The 21,270-nt window shown below is 33.7% G+C and overlaps 1 protein-coding gene and 1 non-coding gene across 2 annotated transcripts in view; both read left to right on the forward strand.

The window, feature by feature from the left end:
* The window catches only part of LOC118192790 (protein-L-histidine N-pros-methyltransferase), a 500,898-nt gene that overhangs the window by 344,847 nt on the left and 134,781 nt on the right, over positions 1-21,270 (forward strand). The window lies entirely within an intron of this gene.
* Positions 14,086-14,158, forward strand: TRNAA-CGC (transfer RNA alanine (anticodon CGC)). Its single transcript has one exon. It is a non-coding gene; the product is annotated as a tRNA-Ala (tRNA).

Raw genomic sequence — 21,270 nt, forward strand, 5'->3', positions numbered from 1 at the left:
ACAGGAGCAAACTTTCTGTTCTTGCCACTATTAATTTCGTGGCTTTGTCCTGATGTTACTGTCAAGCAAATGAGTTAAGTCACAATTGCACAAAAATTTTAACTTTCAAGTTTATTTTTCTTACGTTTATTTTATTTGTTATTTATTTTCACTTACAGAGGAATTTTGCAACTTTTGTTGATTTAAATGAAAGTAAAATTTCGAAAGTAGTGTCTTAATATTACTTGTATGCAAAATGATTTCAGAACTTACATTACTGATTAAAATGGTATATAAAAAATGAGTTATTTTCATTTCTCCACCCCATTTAAATCAGCTTGGACATGGACTGTCCAGCAAAAGTTCTGTCAGAATTTGATCTGCTGCAATTATTTCAAATAAGTAGAATTATATTTTCCAATGCTTTATTTAGCTTAGTGTCTTTGTTTAAGTTTAATATGTTATTAAAACTTTTCCTTCCTTTGAAAATATTAAAAATATTATTATAATTAAAAATATTAAAAATATTTGTAAATGGATTTCCACAATCGCACTTCCACGATCTCTGGCTTTCGCTAAATGCTGAGGTCAATAACTTGCAGAATAAGGAGAGAGTATTTGTACTAAAAACCAGCTTCAGATTATGAATTTAATTACTATGTTCATTAATTGGAGTTGAAAGACCAATTACTAGTTCCAGTAAGTAAATTTGACAATTAATCTTTGAAGGTTAAGGAATGATCTGGTAAGGTCAAATGGTGCTGTAAAAATTAATAATAAATAAAGGATTTGCCGTCTGAAGAGCGTCGCTGAAAGACTTTCTTGTCTTGAAAAGAACGCCTCCACTTTAAAAATAATCTCAAACATCATAAAAATCACGCTAGATCACGTGAGTTTCTCCTCGTTTGGAATCCCACCCAAACGAGCTAAGAATTGCAGAATATGATTCTTTACAGTCGCTGACCCAAGAAGAAGCTAAAGTGCTCGGACTTATGGAACATCTACAATCAAGCTTACATATTTTTTAAGAGCCTTTCGTTGCTACTTTTTATTTAGCCTAAAACAACAAAAGTTTCAGCCACTTTCTTCTTATACAATACACGTAGAACTGGCGTGTAACAATCAGGCGCTCATACTATGAGCAAGAAGTGTTTTTTATGCTTCTGAGGTATTGTTTTTCCGATGGCAGAAAACCCTTTGCATTTTCTAGATTGCTATCTCATTGGGGAAATCAGAAGATGTATACATACTTCAACAAAGAGCCCAGAAACTTTTCACTTTCTACCCCTTCTTTCTTGTTACTCGCTTGTTCTCCTTCCGAGCAGTTCCTGTCTTAGCTTTTAACACTTCATAACGATTTCATACGCTCCTCCACCAGTGCGACACTTTCGCAATGGTGCATTTGTTATGAAGTTGCTTGCTTTTGCTTCTTCCGCATACTGTCCGTTTTTTCAACTATCGTTCTAAACTCGATAAACCTGTGAAGATAACGCTGTGAAATGAGCTATTGTAGGGTAAATGAAACTAATAGTTAGGTTCTTCTGCAGCTATCATTATAAACTTTTGAACTTATTTTAAGAAATATCATATATATTACGGCAAATTATATGGCAAATCTGGTGAAGGATATCCTAACAAACATGGTGGCTGTTAATGAAAAGCACGATTTTAATTCTTTTGACTAAACTGGACGACACTAAACCCTTAGAATATTATTAAATCATAAGTCACTTCTCGCTAGACTGGCTAGTCTTCGCTGTCTTTATTGATTTATAGCCCAGACAGAATTTAAGTGATATTTAAAGTGGACAAATTATTCAATTTTAGAAAACAGAAGAACAGATAATTTTAATTAGTAAAGTTTATAGCTGGTAAATAGCAGCAGAACTAAGTATCTGCTACTTGCTGGCCATCGAATAATATTTAAAATTTTAATTGCTGATACTCAACGTTCAGCGGTGCCTTGTTCAACGGTGTTGGTTATAATTTGACTCAAAAGCTTTGTCTGAGTCGTTAAGGCCCACCACTTATGACTGGCCGAGTGGAAAAGACCTTGCCATTTAACTCCTAACCCCGGTTTGGTTCCCGAAGAACGGGATGCTACTTTGTCTTCATGATCTTTCTCATATGTAGTGCGAATACAACACAATTTCTCTAAGAAAATCTTTCATAAAAGCCTTTTTCCTAAGCTATCACATGCTTTATTGTAATCAAATAGTTGTAGAGAATTGTTTGGAAGCTATATCATAGCAAGTAGACTGTGACCTTCGTTGGGATTTTAATTTAGGACCTTTGAATTATTGCAACAAGAATGTCACAACACAAGTGCACACCTGAATTCTTTTCGTAGGAAATAACCTTTAGAAGTAGCCAGCAAGTAAAGTGTAAGAAATTAATTCATCTCTTCGTATGTACTCTCTTGGGAAAAATTGTTAGCGCTGGAAGATTCGTGGTATGAATTTGGCCATAGTTGATTTTTCATGTTTTCTGCTCCAATAAATCTGTCAGCTTCTGCAAACATACCAATTGTTTTTGAGGACATGTGTAATTGGCATTTGTGTTAGTAAACCATTTTATAATAGGTTTAGATTTATGGGAAAGAACGAACTTAGAATGAAGATATTATTTTTGCGCGATGCAGGCCTGTGGGCTTCTTTGATGATACGCAACGGAAACTTATTTAGACCATAATAAATTATCAGTTTTTGCCTTTGGTTCTGAAGAAAGGAATTTAGCTAGGACCTGCGATGACATGCTAGGCCATATGCAGGGCAAGTTGTATCTTGCCAGCTGTATATGGCATGCCAGATGGCCATGTTGCACTTTTGAAAAATAGTGCTTCTTTTGCCTCGTGTGATTTTTAGAAGTTGTATTTCCCTTGTCACCAGTGGTTAGTGGAACAGTGCTTCAATAAGTATATGACAGCTTTCAAATCTGCCATGGCATGGCATTCGATATTAAGAGTACGATAGTTTGTTTTGCTTTTCAGCTGATGCCGCTGTTAAATGTTAGCAAAAACAATTTTACTTCCTTTAAATGTCAGTTGTTATATGTACCGTTTCACATTTGGTTAAATTTATTTATATTAAATCACTAATTAATTCCTTTGTGAGAAAAGAGGTCTTCTACATTTAGAGTTCGATTAAGCTTCTTTTATTTATTCATTTGTTTATTTTTTGGTCTGGTTTGAGTCTTGAAAGCTTTTATTTTCAGATGAATCTGTAAAACTTTAATTCAGAAGTTGCAAAATTTCTTGCTTATTTCATATTGTACAACATAAGAATGCTTTGAAAAAATTTGTTGTCTCACTTAAAAGCAATAAAACAGTTATTATTATTAAAGTGAGCAATAAATATTGCTGACATATCACCGAGCGTTACTCCGTTAGCATTAAGTTTTGCTCATTTGACATTGCATCATTAGCATCTAATTTAGCACTGAAGAGGCACTAATTTAGCAATTAACTAACTTTTCAGCTTAGTATTGCGTTACTAAAAACCTCAAGAATCTGAAAATCAAGATTTATCAAATTTAAAATTATTTTTAATATGTAAAAAAAAATAATAAAAAGGAAACGAAGAAAAGGAAAAAAATGCTCCCTTCTAAATTCAGTCACACTAAAGAATTTATCTCACTTTCTTGTGTATGTTTTCTGTGTTTAAAATGGTTAAGAAATACAAATAGAAATTAGATTATCTGGGGCTCGAGTCTCGATCACTGGACTGTTGATTTTTTTTTTTAAAGCAAATTTATAATTAAGGTTGCGTTACTAATTGACTCTCATTCCAATGAAATGATCTTTCTTTAATTGCTGATTCAAGTAAACTCATATTTAGTATTTAATTGTTTATTCAGGTAAAGTTATTTTTTGCTTACGATATTATTCATACAGTAAATTTGAAATAAATTTTATCTTTATCAGTAAATTTATCTTCTTTTTACATCAGATGAAACTTTTCGAGAAATGCGAATCTTTCAGAAGAATCCAGAATTAATCAATTCTGCGAGTAATTTTAATTTTTTATTTGCATTTTATCATTTAAATAGATAAGCTTCTCATGAATCTTAGATTCTGATTTCCTTAAACTGGTTAACATTTATTTTACTAAAGTTTCTTTACTTTGAAGATGTTTCAATACTAATTGCTAAAACATCATCAGTATATTCTATTTCTGATTATTCCGCTTCGGTTGACTGCATTACAATCTTTCAATGAGCTTGTTAGTGTCAATCCATGAAGTATAAAATGTTAAATTTATTTTAAACATTATAATAGTAAATTGCATATCGATCCCGTATAAAATGATATAATTTTAGTAATATTTGGAAACTAAATTATAGTTGTATAGTTTCTGTTTGAATCGTATTTCCTTGCGGTGATTTTCGTAAGCATTTGTACAGTTAATATAATTAGTAAAACACGTTTCGAACACTTCTAAATAATTACCGCTGTAGAATTTTTCTCTAACATTTCCGTTAGTATAGTATGGAAATACTAATGGAAGTATCAAAAATAAAACCTAATGATAGTTGTGTAAAATCTTTCAACATATACAAATTGTGATTCTATTACGTTTCTTTCGACTTAGGGTTGACTTTTAGATTTGAACATGATTTCGAACTTGCCATTGGACAGTATAGTAGTCTTCTTCTTCCAAATCAAGACTGTGGTTTCGATTCCTGCCTGAGGTTAAGCTGCAATTGTGTTGTTTCAGTCTACTTCCTGTTCGCAAATGTAGTATCACTCGCTCTCCAGTAATGCACGTGCTCGATGAAGCAACGCTTTCGGTGACGACATGGTTAAATAACCCATTGCCTTGGCCATTCCTCGAAAATCTCTAAAAAATAAGATTTCGGCTATTAGAAGTTTAAAAAAAAATGAAAATCCACATACAGCAGTTATAATCAAATTTTACTAAAATTATATTAGTGTATATTGTTTTTAACATGAAATATTAGCTATTGCACGAATCATAAACTTTTGTTAGTAAAACGTGCCACTGCTTAAGGAACGACAATGGCCGTTCCTCTGCGTTTAACCTTGACGAGGTTTGAGAGACTTGCCAATATATTAGATTCTATTGAGAATTGCTAGGAATTTCTCTCTATCGTTAAACTACAATCTAAGAAGAATTAATTCTCAATTATTTTCCTTTTAATGTCTAGCTCACAGATGGCTGAGCGGATATAGCCGCTGAATACTGGTAACTCGACGCATCTGGACGGAGAGTTCGTTGTTTTCTATATTTGTAACGTTAAGGCGCTCCAGTTTTCTTATAAAATCTTTTTCTACGAAGGCATTCCACCACTTCATCAAGCAAATCTAGTGTTCTGGACTAAAGATCCGGAATTCCGGTGCTAAAGATCCGGAATTTTTTAATTTTATATATGAGCTGTTACTGGTACACGCTTATCTCAGGGTAAGAATGACATAAATATATAGCAAACTTCACTTCATCTAATAATGTAATAATAATGTCTGTTCTTCAAAATAAGGAATTTATATCATTTTATTTAACTAAGGTATTTTAAATCTTACGGTAGCAACAAAAACAAATTCATATTATTTAAATGATGATATGATATCGAAATTAATTTGAAATAAATCGTGCAAATTATGTGTCAGTATTTCAATATCTAAATCATTAATTTAATTCAAGTACGAATCAATTTATTTAAAATGTGTATAGATTCAGCTTGTTTAAAGCATTTGCTTGTCATTAATTTAGCAGATTTCTTTTCAGATATATCACGTAATATCTTTATTCATTATAATTCCTAATTTCTTATAAGTTTAGTGGTTTTAAACTTGAATATAGAATATAAAAGAAAAGTAATTTGTTAAAGAGAAGTTGATACTCATTCCTCCTTCCTTTTCTTAAAGACATCAAAACGGAGGGGAGAGGCAAGAAAGAAAAAGAAACGAGTACTACCAAATTCTTTCAAAGTGCTTGGAAACGTGTTGCAAAATTAATGCTTATCTAAGGTTAAATTTTGTGTGATTTTTAAAATTCTTTGTGTTTGAAATATCTGGATAACGTCCATGAAATTTGTATTCTTACAACACAGTTAGGGAATTGAGAGATAAGCTCTGTATGAAAGATCATGCCTGCAAAACTGTTAAAGAGCTGGGTAAACCTCATATGATAGAGCATCCATCGACACGGTTAGAGAGCTGGAGAAGTTCATGTATCAGATATTTCTATGACTATAAAATATGTAAACCTGTGTACTGTGTATTCGTTTAATGTGTAGAGACGTTAGGTATTTTTTGAAAGCAGGAGAACTGAAAAATTAGCAAACGCCTTCGCCGGGAATCTTAACACGGATCTCTGGAATACCGGCTCAGTGTGCAGAACTACACCACGAAGGCACGCTAGGAAGGCGGGAGAAATACCTTACAAATGTAGTGAAAGAATCGGTCTTCCCGAATACCAGGTATTCCTCCGACATTGCTTAGAGAGCTAGAAAATATCATGTTCCATGTACTGTTATAACATAGTTAAAGAGTGGAGAAAACGTCGTAAAGCAAAGTGTTCCTATACTATATTTGTAATAAGTTCTCATAATTAGCAAAAACCCTCCGTACATTTGTGTATTCCTATAACACAAGTGGAAAACTCTAGTGATACCAATACATCAAATATTTCTATAATGTTGTTATAAAATTAGCAAAGTCTTCTTGAAGGAAACCATGTAGAGCACGATATTTCTACAACCCACTTAGAAAACTGGAAAGTGCAATCTGACTATTTCTACAAAGTGTTTAAAGAAAGGAAAAACCATCACAGAGTAAGATATATCTACAGCAAAGCTAGAGAGCTGCGGAAACTCATATTGAAGATATTCTTATAACATTCCTAGAGAAGGAAGAAAGCAGAATATTTTTACAGCAGTTTTCATACAATTAGATAACTGTAGAATTTTCCATATTTCTTAGTATTTCTACAAGGACGGCTAGAGAGCTAGGGAAACCTATATTTTAAGTATTCCTGCAATTTGGCTAGGAAACGCGGTAAACTTTTGTACAACACAATGTTTCTATAACAAGGTTTAGAAAGTTATGGAAATTTTCACAAAACAGAATATTCCTGCCACATAGCTAAAGATCTGGGGAACTTACAACAAGGCTATAGCACAATTAGGAAATGGGAGTTCCCCCTTCGAAAAGCTAGTATTCCTACTTGATGATTACGAAGCCGGAAAAATCCACATTTCAAGTATTCCTACAACAAAGTTAAATAATGTGTTAAATATTTGTGCTGGATGATGTTCATATAACCCCGTTAGATAACTGGTGAAATCTGCGCTGAAGTAGCTCTGATATGTGGTTTAGAGAAGCAGTTGCAGAGCAGAATATTTCCACAACACGTTTATAATTATTATAGTTAGAGAATCAAAATCGCAATACCAACCTTGTATTTAGTGTACATATATTAAAACACTCAATCGATTTCTAGGGCAGCTAAAGGTCCCTCCTCATCAAAAGAACAAAATTACTAGAAAGGAGAAAAAAGAAGAAAAATAAAGCATCGGCAAAGGAGTCTCAGAAACACGTGGTCGTTATCAGCACTGCACGTGGTCGTAACCGTATTTTGAATCAGAGTTACACTGGCCGCCTACTTTTACTGAGCCAGGCTATCTGACCGAACATATAACACATAGACTAAAACGCAAAAAAAGTCAAAAAATGATGAACGAGGGGCAACTGCACCTTCACGCACCAAGTCTGAACCTCGAAGGGGTTAGAGGTTCAGAAGTGACTATTCCGTCCAAATTAGCTGGGCATTCTTACAACACGGCTAGAGAACTGGGAAACTTATATGTCAGGTATTTCTACAACAGGGTTAGAGAATAGAGCAACTGCCATAAAGCAAGGTTTTCATACGACATGATTATAGTACAAGTAGAAGACTGGAAGAACCCCCTGCTGTAGTATTCCTGCAAGATGAGTAGCGAACTGGAGAGACCCGCATTTCAAGTATTCCTACAGCACATTTAAAATGTAGGAGAAATCTTTGAAAAGCAGGATATTCCTAAATTTGGTTAGAGCAAGGTATTTCACTCAAAGCAGTGTGTTTCTACATCATGAACAGAGAATGGAGAAACCGTAATTAACTAAAATATTCCTACAACACAGTTATAACATGATTAGAAAGTTGTAGAATCTTCCTTTATAGCTCTGTATTCCTGCAAGAGAGTTAAAAAATTGGGAAACCCATATTTCAGGTGTTTCTATCAAACGGTTAGAGAATTGAAGAAACCCTCATAGAGTAGGTTATTGATCTAATACGATTAGGGAATTGAGAAAATCCCGGCTTAGCAGAATACTCCTAAAACGCGAGCTAAGAACAACATTTCACGTAATCTTACAAAACGTTTAGAGAATTTGGGAACCTTCACATAGCCGAAGACATACATTTCCAGTTTGTCTCCGACTAAATTCGAAAGCTAAATAAGTTTCCTACATGGAGTTTTCTTTCAAACGTGAAAAACAAAAATACAAGAGAATTTCTCTTAGAAAGGACTCCTCCGTTGAAGCTTTTTCATTTAAAACAGCCTAATAATGAAAACAAAAACAGATGTAACGAGAATAAGTTTGCAAAACTGCAGTTTCGAAAGTTAATGAGAATCTTCTTTATCTAAAGCAACTAATAATAAGCAATAAGAAATCGACGCGCCTTGAGTAAATTTTCAAGACTGTAGTTTCGAAGTTTTGCTGAGGAATTTTCTCTTTCTTGTTCTTCGTGAATTTCTTTTTTGTCACAGTAAATATTTGCATTGACTATCTTTGATTTCTACGAAATGATTTTCTAATTTGTTCCTCAGAGTTTCTAATTTGTTCCTCAGATTGTGTCGTGGACACAATCTCTTCCCTCTGTTATGTGTCAAGATATTTAGCTCTACGCCGCCCAGCCCATATAGTGGTTAGTGACACTAACTGTTCTACCGATGGGCTTGGGGTCGTATCCAGGAGACGTATAGTGTCTGTGCGACATGGCGGGCACTCAAAACACACGGTGAGCTTAAAGTCCTCTCGAGAGGTTAGTTGTAAAGGAAGAGAGATGGGAGACCCTCAGACCCCCCCCCCCAAGGTGATCTTTCTCAAAACTGGGGCGTAAGTTTAACAGTTAGCTAGGTTTAGAAATACCTCAATTACACTCATGTCCATAAATTAAGGATAATGCAAAATCAGGCAAGGGAAGAGTTAGAAGAAAAACAAATTTGACTATTTGTAAAGCTTATTTATTAAACAAAAGGTAAAGAGCAAAAAAAGATGCTATATGTTTGATATTATTAAAAAAATTAGCGATTTTTTCTCTCTGCGGCAAATTACAAAAAAAACCTATTTCGTTGAATCACAGGAGCACTATTTTGTTCTATGACTTTTTACGGTATCTCCAGCAGCTGGAAAATTAATTTTTTAAAAAGGTCATTAGATTTATTTGCATAGGAGTTATTACAATGCTGTAGGACTATCTCCAAATAAGCGAACTGCAAATCATTCAGAGAATTAATTCTAAAGTGACTTGAGGAGATGAAAACCGAGGGGATAAGATGACGGGAGTGAGACAAAACATGATAACCATACTCAATTAATTTTTGTCTACCATTCATCGAAATGTGAGGGCAAGCATTTCCATGATGGAAGAAACACGTCGAAGATAGGTCCATAGGTCCATATTGAGCGCTTTATTCGATTTCTACTTATAAAACTGCAGTTTGGAAATAGTATTTTTCAGAATTTATTGTCTCTTTGATGGTAACTTTTTTAGTATACAATTCCTTTGTAGTCCTAGTGTATACAAGCCTTACGTTTGGGGATGCAGGTCCCCTTTTCAATGTTACTAAAGAAGGTGCTTTTGATTCACTCTTAAGACATTTTTGTTCTAACATTATTGTATTATAAGAGATTTCTCCCGCTTTCTTGGCATGTCATCGTGGTGTGGTGGTCTGCATGCTCAGCGGGTAATTGAGAGGTCCACGGTGTAGGCGTTGCTAATTTTTCATCTTGCCTGTTTCCAAAAATACCTAATGTCTCTACAGTATAATATCCACTTCTCATGCTTAGTAATGAGCCATTTAAAAAAAGTAGCTTCTTTATTTTTTTCAACAAAGAATCACATGTCGAATCTCAAGGAAGCTCTTTTTAAAGAGTGAGGAACCCATACAGCGTAGTGGCTTATATACTTGTTCTTTCTCAAATGATCAAGTACTGGAAGTTTTAGGTATTTTGTCTGTCGGATTGTTCCTGAATTGTCCGACAGCTTCTTTTAATACCTCCTTGTTTAAATGTATGGTTGTCCAAAGCGTTAGTGGTAAGCATTGGTGGTCGTTGGTCCAAAGCGTTGGTGGTCGGTGATGGTAAGATAAGAAGTTTACGGGACCCATGAATTTCATCCGCTAAAGTATTCTCGATCAAAATTGGGATGGAGAGGAATAAAATCATACTATCAGCTGCCAGATGCTCAAGGCTTTGGCCAACAACAGACGATCGCTTCTACTTGTATCTAATCTACATTCTGCTTAGATCTGGAGGGTACATAGCAACAATAGTGAGAATTCGCGACGTATTTACACTGTCGTATTCTAAGATTCTTGGTAGAATGAGCTAATGTTGACTCTGTTTCTGAAATGTTGTTATCATAAGGACTAAGTAATTGACAACAACTTAAGTTACTCAACGCTTGTAGTTTCTTTCAAATTTAGCTATGGAAGTGAATTGAGGTTTTTTTCTTTTTTTTTTTTTTTTTTTTCACGTCCACATAACATGCCACTTGAATTGTTGAGTATGAATTCCTGTAGTGTAGCTTCGAAGCATTCCATTGGCTGTAAGTTTAGAAACGTTGTGTTACTTTTAGCCGAGTATTTTGTTTGTAAAGTATATTGATTTAATCCTTTAAAGTAATACCTACTGAGTCGAAAGTTCCCTTCCCCAGGTTGTTGGTGGAAGAAAAGGTGGTAATAATCCTTTGGATCCATTTTTTGGATTGCTCTTCATTGAAACTGGGACGGAGCTGGCCATTTCTTGCTGTTACCAAAAAGATGTCTAAGATCTTGCCCAAAAGTGCATATCTCTACCTCTTGGCTGCGATAAATTCGTGATATTGATCTGAACTATGTACGGATCATGAAGTTTAGGAAATTTAGTTACAACAACACCGGGTGAAGTGGTCTCCTCACCAGTACGTGCTACAAATTCAGTAACTAATATTTAGTTTTTATCTAACTATACACCTTTTTCGTTTAGTAAGGAACTGACTGCTTGCTTATCGCCAAATACGTTACGCTAACCATTGGATAACTGGGTCTTTAGATGAGGACACTTATTTTTACAAATTAGAAGTACTAAATTGGTGTGGTTCTTTTTGAATTGTTCCAAATTGGTAATTTAATTAAGAAAGGGGAATCGAGTCTTATTTTTCTTTTCTGGGGAGGGAAAGTTCTTTTTTTCCTAAAACATTGGTATTGAAGGAACTGTGGGTGTCTGAACAGGTCTTTGTGAAACTGCAAAAAAAGGAAAAAAGGAAAATTAGTGCTCAGTAATTCGAAAGTCCGCAATCCAAAATACAGAAATTCGTTGAACCCAAGAAAATGTATATCTGTCTGTCCAATTTCAGTTTCTTCTAGAAAATTTTAATCTTGAAGCAAACCAAAGTCTCCCAAGACTTAGAGAAGTTACAATTTCATAAATCAGCCAGTGGAATGTGACAGATACACGAGCTGCGATTATAATCTCTGGTAGATCCCTTTTAATAAGATCCAATGTCTGGTTGAGAGAGAGAGAGAGAGAGAGAAACTAGGAGGGGAAAAAAGAGGATCCCGTATCTTTTATTTAATGTCGTGAGATATGAAGCATGCAGATGCCTTCGGGAGTAGGTGCTCCTACTCCACCCCGCACACAAGCCCTTGTTTGTTTGTTGCTTTTTTTTCTCTTTTTTTGCGCAACTTTGTCGTATGAAATTGAATTGTTCTATTCCTCCACAGCTGCGCAGAAGATTAAAATGTGATATCACTTGAATCAGTAGACTTAGGAAAGAGAAGTTACAATAGTAACAGAAAAGTCGTTTCGAATTTTTTTATTATTTTTATTGCTGTTGTTATAGCCAAAACTAGTATTTTGTTGAATAAACTGCATGTAAAATGTTAGTATGTTTAAAATGAAAGATGATCTCCCAGTCGGTGATATACGCAAATCAGAATTCGACTTCCAGCGAATTAATTTACAGTGTAATTTGGCGAAGGCAGTGGCGTTTAATTAAAATTGGTCCTTCACTCTGAGCAACAAGGGTTTGAATTGCGCAACTTGACCTTTACACGGATTCCCTTTTTTGAAACGATTTATTAAATAATATGGAACGGCAGACTGAACGGGTTTGAATCGCAGAAAACTCTTGCATATTTGAAGTATGTATACGTAAGCATTAAAAATATTAGCGAAACGAAAGTCCTGTCGAGAGGTTTGGAGTAGAGAAAGCGGGGTGGGACATTATTGGATTCTTCCCTCCTTGGGTTTTTCCATAGAAAATAGAATTTCCCTTTCCTCACGTGTGTAACTTAGTCGCCGCATGTGGTGCGCTCTGGCCAACGCTCTCGGTGATGAAATATCTAAATGACCGATTAATATTGACCATTCTCGGGAATTTTTCCTTACTCACGGATGTAATTCGGTCGCCGCATGTGGTCTGTCCAGGCCAAAGTTCTTAGCGATGAGATATCTAAATGACCGATTAATATTGACCATTCTCGACGAAGATTAAGTTTCAAATGTTCGGTTATTTGTAACATTAACAAAAGGAACAACATATATTGAAACGTGTTATAGAAATCTGCATCAGTTTCAAAAACTTCCACACTACAGGACTTAGCTTAGTGAAAATATAAATTTATCATGTGAATGCATAAAAGTTTCTAAAATATTTGTACATACAAAAATTAAAAGGTAAATTTATAGTTTTTTTCCTGAATATATAATATTTACAGTGCTTTCTGTAAAATAAGACAACAGGCATGTGCCATTTATTGTACATAGAAATTAATATAATTGAACAGATTGTATGGTATTCTCTTCCTCCTTACCTCGTGCTCTCGTGGTATGGTTGGAAACACACCCGGCTAGCAATCGGGATGTCCCGTGTTCGAATCTTCGCAAGGGTATTGCACATTTTTCATGTTTCTAGCTTCAACAAACCTAACGACTCTACAAGGTTTATTAAAGAAGATATATTATGAAGTCAATACAAGGCCTCTTCTTCAGTGTAACATCCTTTAGATGTTCTTCAGAACACTCAAATCAATGCTGTCATTACCCATATGAGCTTCTCATGACGCGATATACATTATCTTGCAAAACAAGCTCAGTCTCTTGCCAAATTGTATTTTTAAGGCTGATTTGTGTGAAAATTGGAGCTTTCAAACTTTTCTCCTAAAATAAGTTCTGATACATTTTCTGGAAGATTACCCAGACTTTATTAAAGAATTAAAGAAGATATTAAAGAATAAAAGAAAATTAAAGAAGATATATTATGAAATTACATTAGAAAGAACAAATGCTCACTAAACCCTTTAATCTTATATGGTATTTCTCCCTCCTTCGTAGCATGCCTCCGTAGTGTAGTGGTCAGCATGCTCGACGCGTACTCGAGAGGTCCGTGGTTCGATTCCCGGCGAGGGCGTTGCTCATTTTAACTTCTCCTTGTTTAAAAAATAACCTCATGACTCTACAGTGGCGCCCGAACTGAAAGGGTGGTGGATGATGATCCTCCACAGCCAGGATTTGGCGATTGGTTCCCCTAAACCCCAGTCGCCCTTCAAAAGTATATAAGGTATTTCTCCCGCCATCTTAGTAAGCCTTCGTAGTGTAGTGATCTGTACACTGGGCGCGTATTCCAGAGGTCCATGGTTCGATTCCCGGCGAGGGCATTGTTCATTTTTCATCTCTCTTGCTTCCGAAATATCCTAATGTCTGTACAGTGGTGCACGCACTAAATGGGTGGTGGATGATGATTCTCCACACCCAGGATTCGGCGATTGGGTCCCCTAAAAAACCTCAGTCGCCCTTTAAAAGAGGGAGTATATAAGGTATTTCTCCTGCCTTCTCAGTATGCCTTGGTTGTGTAGTGGTCAGCACGCTGGGCTCGCATTCCAGAGGCCCGTGGTTCGATTCCCGGCGAGGACGTTGCTCATTTTTCTTCTTTCCTGCTTCCAAAATACCTAATGTCTTTACAATCATAGTCCTTTTTTTTAACAAAAATTTGACAAAATAAATAAATAAATAAATAAAATAAAATAAAAAGATTTTTAGTAACTGTTCGCATGTTTTGAATTTTACCAGAATTATTTTAAATCAAACCAGGTATAGAGAGATAATTATTTCAAGAAATAATCTATGTAAACACTAATTATGCTAAATTATCTCTAGAAGATAAGTGTAGTGTGGCACTCAGGCCCGCTGTATTGACTAGATATTGAGAACTATAGACAAATGAGACATTCACTTTTTGTCCTTTAATGAGTATAAGACGAATAAACAATCAAAATACTTAATTTTCAGTTAATAATTGGTCCAATATGACTGATTTTTCTATAATTTAGAATTTAGCATTCAACGGCGTTAGGTTAGGATTCTAAAGATTTGAACGATAAGAATTGCAAAGATTCAGGTTTTCAGATCTCGAATATGTATAAACATATATATGTAGATCTCTCTGTCTATATATATATAGGCCTACCAGCGGCCGAGCGGTAAAGTCGCTGAACACTGGTAGTTCGGTCTGAGGTTCGAATCCCGCGAACGGGCTGGCTGCATGGGTGTTTTCGTGGTTTTCCCCATGTGTAACGTGTATACGAGCCAGTTTCCCTTAGAAAGTCCTCCACGAAGGCATCCCTCCCTTTAGGCAGATAGCCCTAGTGTGCTTTGCCATAATTAAATACACCAACACCAACTATATATATATAGATCTCTCTCTCTCTCTCTCTATATATATATATATATATATAGATAGATAGATAGATATAGATATATATATAGAGAGAGAGAGAGAGATCTACATGTATATGTTTATTTATTCACGGAATTTAAGCATTTCACATGAATAATTCATCCATTCCTTCATTTTGAATCTGAGTCATTTTACCATAAAACATATTAACTTCCAGTTAGCAATTGAAATCAAAGTTATCTATTTTCGTGGCCGCAAACTGTAAGAACTAATTTAAAAGGTTCGATTAATGAAAATGGATTCAATAGCTCATCCCTTATTTCGAAATAATCTTGGGGATTTGTATTTATTTATTAGCCCGAAGGAGCTTTAGCTCAGACTTGTCAGTCTCGAAACACGATTTTACGTTGAATCACTGTAAATGGTTGAATCACTTTTCAAATTGTAACCACCAAATATTATCGCCGTGTATTATTTTAAAAGAAACTAAGTAAAGGAGAATGGGCATGAATGGTAGGTATGTTTCCCGCATTGTGAAAAAACGGCGATAACTAGAGCTATCAAATTTTGAATAATGTAATCCTTCATAAGCCCGAATTTTGAATTTCGAATTTAGTTTATTATATATTTCATATTTCGTCAGACTTTAACGAATTTTTGATTAAGAGACTCAAGGATTTCAAAGCGAGGAATGGCAACATTCTACGAAAAAAAAAAAAAACTTTTTATCTCCATAGCTCGAGACTGTCTATTGGAAATTCTAAACATATACTGTTTTTAGATATTTTCTGTTGATGATGTTGAACTGGATTTTATTTATTTTAAGTGCAAAGAACATGATATTTAATAGATAACAGTCACAGACAGAACGTTAAAAAAACGTCCCTTTGGGTGTAATGTAAAATCTGAAAGCTTTTAGAATTTTTTTTTTTTTTTTTTTTTTTTTTTATATTTAATAGTCCAAAGGGGTAATTTGCCCTGGATGACTATTAGTATCGTTTTGGCTATTTGCGTTGGTTCACTTTAAATGTCCGATTCGCTTTTCAAATTGTTGCCACAAAATATTATCGCCCTATATTATATTTAAAGAGATTAAATAAGGAAGAATCTGCATAAATGTATGTATGTTTCTCGCATTGTGATAAAACAACGGTAACTAGAGCCATCCAGTTTTGAATAACGTAATCTTCTACCGAATATAGGCATTTGGAAGCCCAAACTTGGAATTTGTATTATCGATTTCATATTTTATAAAACTTTAACGAATTTTTGATTAACAAACTCAACGATTTAAAAGCGAGCAATGGCAGCACTCTACGGCGGGGGGTAAAACCTTTTTATCTCCAGTGCGCGGAACTGTGTATCGGAAATTCTAAAGCTATGCTCATTTTAAAATTATTTTGCGACATTGCTGTTGAACTGAATTTTTATGATTTAAGTGCGAATAACATAAGATAACACGCGAAACGTTAAAAAAAAAAAAAAAAAAAAAAAAAAAAAAAAAAAAAAAAAACGCTCCTTTGGGCGTAATTTAAAATGAAAAACCTTTCAGTTTTTAATTTTTTTATGTATTTATTTATTTGTTGTTTTTTCGTTATAGACTAAATTTAAGATGATTTTCTCTTTTAAAATGCTATTGCTGAAGCTGTGTTCGTCTTAAAAGTGCAGCTATTGATAATGTGTACCGAAATAACACTGAAAATTTAACATTTGTTTAATTGCATACATTTTAAATACTGGATTTTAGATTGCTTTTGTGACGACATCTAATCGGGTTATCAAAAGTTTTTCATCGAACGCAATTTTTGCGCAAGATCTGCACAATTAATAATTATTTTTTTAGTTTAAAATTCTAATCGATTTTTTTAAAAATATTTACCTCTTTCTAGAGTCCAACAGTAATCAGTCACCAGAAGCATTCTGGCAAATTATTTTTCTTTAAAACATGTTTTCGTTATACAAAAAGGGTGGAAGTGTTTTTAAAGCTGGTTTTTTATGGCTTCTCTTGAACATTTGAAGTCCAAAAATGTATACGAAATGGTTTATTGCACTTCAGTGTTTTACAAAAATTAAGGTCATTAATTAGTTCTCTGAAATTTTATGATTTATGACTTGTTTACTTAATTTTGGCATCACAGTCCATCCGTCAGATTCAGCTTTATTCAGTATATAAAACTCAGTTTTCTAATTTAAATGCTGTGTGCTCTCTTTAATTTATTAGCGAATTCATTCTCTGTGATTTTTATGCCTTTTGCTTACTTCAAATGTTTTTCATTTCGCTTTCGTCTATCCGATTTATCCTTAATCATTGTACATTCGAATAGATTGTCGATTAGTTTCCTAGTCCCTAATATTAAGACCGATATAAGACTCCTGTTTAATTTTGCCTTCGCAAATTTTCCGAAAACGTAATTCCTCTGTACCATCCATTGCCTTCGCAAAGTTTCCAAGAAGCTTTGTGATATGTAAACGTGACTGGTATGTCTCTAGAGACTCAGGACATTATTTTTAGCCCATAGGAGCGTTAGCGCAGAAGGGCTAGTAGTCTGAAGACGGGATTTTGCGTTGAATCATTGTAAAAGTCTGAATCACTTTTCAAATTGTTGCCACCAAATATTATCGCCCTGTGTTATATTTAAATAAATTACATAATGAAGAATTTGCATGAATGTATGCCTGTTTTTCGCATTGTGAAAAAAGGTACCTGGAGCCATCAAATTTTCAATAACGTAGTCCTGCACCCATACATGGACATCTGGAAGCTCGAGTTTTTAATTTCGAATTTGTTTTAAAGTGTATTTCATATTTTGGAAACTTTTAACGAATTTTTGATTAACAAGCTCAATGATTTCAAAGTGAGCAATGGCAACATTGTATTAAAAAAAAGAAAAAAATTATCTCTAGCGCGTGAGACTGTCTATCGGAAATTCTAAAGACAGAGTATTTTTAAATATTTTTAGCCCAAAGGAACGTTAACCCAAATGCTCTTGAAATGTGTATGTGTATATAAATGAAAAAAAAACGCCTTTTGGTCATCATATAAGATCTAAAAAGTTTCAGATTTTTTTTTTCTTTTTACTCCTTTTAGTTAATATCTCAGTTTAGTTCAGAGTTTCTTTGACCTCTTTGCTCCTGCTACCACACTCATACAAAAGGCAACCATATATTTCGAATGCTTAGTCCGATGTGTTAAGCTGTTACTGTCAGACTTCATGATATTTCATTTCTTGAAAGTTTCACTTATAACAATAAGTTTCAGTAAATGCCTTTATATGTGCAGTAATGCACGTATGAAAGTATGTGGTACTGATGGACAGTTAATTCCTTTATGAAACACAACTGCTTTTGAGTTTTATTGTTAATAGCCATTATTTTTCAGGAGGAAACTGCATACATATGAGTGTGTTTTTAAGCTGGATGACGGTATCATAGCGTGACTTTTTCATGACTTAAAAGTTCACAAACAAGTTTATTTAAGTCATACTGTTAGATTTGAGTAATTTCACAACAGCAAATCACACTAAGCTTATGGTTAGTCTATGGAAAGAAAGGGATGTCTTCATGGAGGACGTTTTATATGAAATTGTCTGGCATTCACTTTACACCTGGGATAAACACGAAAATGTCCGTGTTTAGGCTAATTGAAAACGGTGCATATCTGAGCTGAACAGCGAGTTTAAAAATTGAAAAATGATCTGGACATAAAATAATAAAACCAATGAAAAGCTCTTATTTCCTCCGAGGCAAGAAAGAAGTCATAATCGAAATCATAAGAATACATAACATAAACTAAAATTATTTTCTGTGACGAAAGTATTATAGATCAAAGCAATTCACTGTTATTTTTAAGCTGAAAGAAAGTATGCTTTAGAGATATGTTACTATATTTAGATAATTTTCTGTGACGAAAGTATTATAGATCAAAGCAATTCACTGTTATTTTTAAGCTGAAAGAAAGTATGCTTTAGAGATATGTTACTATATTTAGATAATTTTCTGTGACGAAAGTATTATAGATCAAAGCAATTCACTGTTATTTTTAAGCTGAAAGAAAGTATGCTTTAGAGATATGTTACTATATTTAGATAATTTTCTGTGACGAAAGTATTATAGATCAAAGCAATTCACTGTTATTTTTAAGCTGAAAGAAAGTATGCTTTAGAGATATGTTACTATATTTAGATAATTTTCTGTGACGAAAGTATTATAGATCAAAGCAATTCACTGTTATTTTTAAGCTGAAAGAAAGTATGCTTTAGAGATATGTTACTATATTTAGATAATTTTCTGTGACGAAAGTATTATAGATCAAAGCAATTCACTGTTATTTTTAAGCTGAAAGAAAGTATGCTTTAGAGATATGTTACTATATTTAGATAATTTTCTGTGACGAAAGTATTATAGATCAAAGCAATTCACTGTTATTTTTAAGCTGAAAGAAAGTATGCTTTAGAGATATGTTACTATATTTAGATAATTTTCTGTGACGAAAGTATTATAGATCAAAGCAATTCACTGTTATTTTTAAGCTGAAAGAAAGTATGCTTTAGAGATATGTTACTATATTTAGATAATTTTCTGTGACGAAAGTATTATAGATCAAAGCAATTCACTGTTATTTTTAAGCTGAAAGAAAGTATGCTTTAGAGATATGTTACTATATTTAGATAATTTTCTGTGACGAAAGTATTATAGATCAAAGCAATTCACTGTTATTTTTAAGCTGAAAGAAAGTATGCTTTAGAGATATGTTACTATATTTAGATAATTTTCTGTGACGAAAGTATTATAGATCAAAGCAATTCACTGTTATTTTTAAGCTGAAAGAAAGTATGCTTTAGAGATATGTTACTATATTTAGATAATTTTCTGTGACGAAAGTATTATAGATCAAAGCAATTCACTGTTATTTTTAAGCTGAAAGAAAGTATGCTTTAGAGATATGTTACTATATTTAGATAATTTTCTGTGACGAAAGTATTATAGATTAAAGCAATTCACTGTTATTTTTAAGCTGAAAGAAAGTATGCTTTAGAGATATGTTACTATATTTAGATAATTTTCTGTGACGAAAGTATTATAGATCAAAGCAATTCACTGTTATTTTTAAGCTGAAAGAAAGTATGCTTTAGAGATATGTTACTATATTTAGATAATTTTATATTCTTTCTTGTACAAAACGTCTTCAAAATGTCAAGCTCATACATATGAAGTCTGGTAATTTAAAATCTAAATATCTTGTTTTCGGAAAAAAAAGGTATTTAGTAAAAGCCTAATTAAATAATATACTTAACTAGGCTTTAATTAATTTTAATAAAATTTAAAAAAAAAATTCGGAACTTTGAAGCTCTTTCAAGGAACACCAGAGTTTTACAGAATTCATTTTAAATCGCTCATAATTAGATGTGTGTTTATATTCACGAATATTTTCACTACTTTCAGTTTTAAAATGAAAGGAAGGATAACATGCCTATGGAATTGTGCTTTTATCCATATTTAGGTAAGTAATCATTTTACATTGTTTAATTCTTAGATGGTTAATTTGTTAACACTAAGTGGAAGTTATTGTTTCCAATGAACAGATTAGCTTGCAAATAAGGACTTTGGTTGTAAATGCGAATGTATTGCATGGCGGTTAGCACTGCTGTCTGCCATACCGTGAGGCAGGCCCGAGTTCGAACCCCGAATAAAAACATGATTGTTTATAGTTGCCCTTTTGCTTCTTACCATAGGAATAATATCAGGTGGGGTATACCGTGAAAAAGGTTCTCGGCGATAAGATGGCTAAATGACCAGTGGGGTCAATGCTTAACAAGCAAATATCCAGCCGTCGTAGGGGGGGATAAGTAAATAATAATTTTTAATTAAGCGACAGAAATGCTGTGTATTCTTTTGCTAAGTTCACCTTACTGGGCATTTTGACGGATCTGCAGAAGATGAATTTTTTGGTGTCCTCGTTTGAAAGTTTTTAAGCTTAAAAATTGCACAAAACTGCAAAATATTTTCTGTTGAATACAGTATTACAAGGCTGAAACTTTGGTATATATTTTTAGTGACAGGAAACAAAAATGTTTTCGAATCTTTCCTGTGTTTATGTCTAATCACAATTTGGTAAATTTCTTCCATTTTTCACACTACTTCATATACTTAAAAATCTGCACAAAAGTCTATTGTAAGAAATGCGTTCTTGTTAGTGTTTTGACCTGAGTGCCTAGAAATATGCTTCCAAGGTTATGTTCGAAATCATCCCGGCTGTGCTTGCGCCTTATTTTGCGTGGGAAACCGAAAGTTTGCTATCCCTAATATTTCGTATGGTATTCATATTATGGAGTAGTAACAAGCTGGAAGG

This window comes from Stegodyphus dumicola, chromosome 3 (genome assembly GCF_044657685.1).
Source record: "Stegodyphus dumicola isolate Sdum_Otavi_A_Nest chromosome 3, ASM4465768v1".
Lineage (NCBI taxonomy): Eukaryota > Metazoa > Arthropoda > Arachnida > Araneae > Eresidae > Stegodyphus > Stegodyphus dumicola.